This window comes from Lolium rigidum, chromosome 3 (genome assembly GCF_022539505.1).
Source record: "Lolium rigidum isolate FL_2022 chromosome 3, APGP_CSIRO_Lrig_0.1, whole genome shotgun sequence".
NCBI classification, from domain to species: Eukaryota; Viridiplantae; Streptophyta; class Magnoliopsida; order Poales; family Poaceae; genus Lolium; species Lolium rigidum.
In genome coordinates this window covers 1,743,542-1,745,962 of record NC_061510.1, presented here as the reverse complement: position 1 = coordinate 1,745,962, position 2,421 = coordinate 1,743,542, and the positions used below count along the sequence as shown (strand labels likewise).

The 2,421-nt window shown below is 43.2% G+C and overlaps 1 long non-coding RNA gene across 1 annotated transcript; it reads left to right on the top strand.

Moving 5' to 3' along the window:
* The first annotated feature begins 620 nt into the window (after positions 1-620).
* LOC124699233 lies at positions 621-1,221 on the top strand. Its single transcript, XR_007001324.1, has 3 exons — positions 621-762; positions 859-990; positions 1,112-1,221. It is a non-coding gene; the product is annotated as an uncharacterized LOC124699233 (long non-coding RNA).
* The last annotated feature ends 1,200 nt before the right edge of the window (positions 1,222-2,421 follow it).

Sequence of the window (2,421 nt, the reverse complement as noted above, 5' to 3'; positions counted from 1 at the left end):
CGCAGCGGACACAGATCAGGTGACATGCACCTTTTGCATGTTACCGTGTGACATGCGGTCTAAATTCAAATTTAAACATTGCGAAAAAAATGAGAAAAATCATGCATGTTCATAGCACATATTAAGATAACCTCTAAAAATTTTAGATCAAAATTCGAAACATACATCGAGAAACAAAAAAAGAAAAATCTGTCATGAATAGTTACCGAATTCAAATCTGAGTTTCTCTATAGACTATTGACATCTGAGTTTCTCTTTTTTGTTTCTCGATGTATGTTTCGAATTTTGATCTAAAATTTTTAGAGGTTATCTTAATATGTGCTGTGAACATGCATGATTTTTTTCAGATTTTTTGGCAATATTTAAATTTGGATTTAGACCGCATGTCGGTGTGACATGTAAAAGGTGCATGTCACCTGATCTGATTGGCGGCTTGTGAAAGTGCCGCGCCGGCCAAGCCTGGTCCGCTGGGCTTCTGCTCGCGGACAGCAGCGGCTTCGATGGGCGTGGCAGGAGGAAGGAGAGGAGCGGAGTTGCATGTGGATCTCCCGATGTCCAGCATGCTGAGACTGAGGCGTGGAGATGAGGGGAGGCCGACGGAGCAGCGTGCAACTGACGGGACGAGGGAGGTGCGGCGAGCGGAGCTCCGGGAGCCGCCCAAATGGCGCGTGCCAAGAACGTCCTTTGAGCCGCTTGAGGCGCCTCGTTGCTCCGGTCAGTGTCTCCCCGTGTCGTGTGAGTCATCCTCGCCGCAGGAGCCAGGTAACTATTTTGTTCGAGAAACCTGGGAGGGGACGAATTTATTGCTCACTAATTTTCAATCGTACCATTTGAAAATTGTCAAGTCTTCTTTCCTAGAATCAAGACGATGATAAACGAAGCCATGTTCTGCATGAATAAAGAATCAGACGGATCTGAACCCCGAGATATGGCCAATAGAATATGTATAGTTGAGCTGCTCAGATCTCAGATTGCGAGGCTTTTAAAAAGGTCAGCTTGTCACCTCCCAATAGGTGATATTGATACACATGTCTGAATGTCTGATTGCACTTATCTGAGAACCATTTGCAGCATATCCGATCTGCATCACAAACCTGAGAACCATTTGCAGCATATCCGGTCTGCATCCTAAACCTGTGGAAACTGGAGAGTGCTCGAGGAAAGAAGAAAATTACAGTCCAGTGCAGGCAGTTCGAACCGACTTAAGGAAATGAGTAATGACAAGGTATGTAGTTTCCTTCTATAAATTTGTCTAACTCTTGGTTGTTTTGGTTTCTATAAAAAAGGATATATTCGTATTAGTTACGAAGAGTAACCTTTTAGACCAATTATCTCTTAGACAGACATACCTGCAATTACCGCACGAATATGTGAATACATCAATCTATTCATTGAAGGTTAATGATTACTGCAAGATGTTCAAGAATGAGAACCATCTTGGGAATGCTACAGTAACTACCTTATCACAGTATGCAAGATACTTGTGGAAGACCTCAAGGGGGACAGTCATCCGCATAGAAGTACTTGTATTGCTGGCTAGCGTCGCCTTCTTGTTCCTCGCTACCTTTGGTTCATACCGTCGCCGGCGCAGAAACTGGTTCATCCAGAAAGGTGTCTTGGCCATATATACATTATCATCCTCATTGATAACATACATATTAGGTTCAATGCAATCTTCTGCGGTGAAGAGCAGCATGTATCCCATTTGGGCCATATCTCTCGGCATTCTTTATGGTTCTGCTGACTCTGACAGCTTATACTCTCGGTGACAACAGGCTAGACATGAGACACATATGCCAGGCTGCGCTCTTACATGGGTATGTTGGGTTGCTTTTGATCAAAGTATCCTCAAGTGATGGTAACTTTGATGTTAACTACTCGATTGAGAATAGACAGCTGAAAGGTTTATTTACCCTCCCGGTTATATACCTGCTTTTTATTGCTCTAGTAAAATCTTTGCATAGAGTAACAGTATGTCAGTTGGCAACGGGCTCATGGAAGTTTTATAGATTGGTTGCTGATACATGTATGAAGAGCACACCAAGGGTGAATTTGTTCCATCCACAATGGAAGGTTGCCATTACCTGGTTGACTGGCCCCTCAGAAAGTCCAAGTTTGATGCCCCATCATATACAACACGATTATAACAGTGGAGGATGACGATGTCATTGACATAGAGAAGATATGGCAGTGCAATGATCGTTCTATAGGCCTAGAGCTAAAATACACTTGCTTTTCCTTCTCACTTTTTCATCTGTTGAATAGGCGCTGCTTTGGGTTTGCTTGTGGCGAATCCAGAAAAAAGGCGCATGATTTTGTCTTCAAGGGTCTCCTATCGGAGAATGCCACAGACTACAATAGGGTTTTCATCTTCTCCTATCTATGATTTCCACTTCACCAAGTACGCTGTCATTTATTATG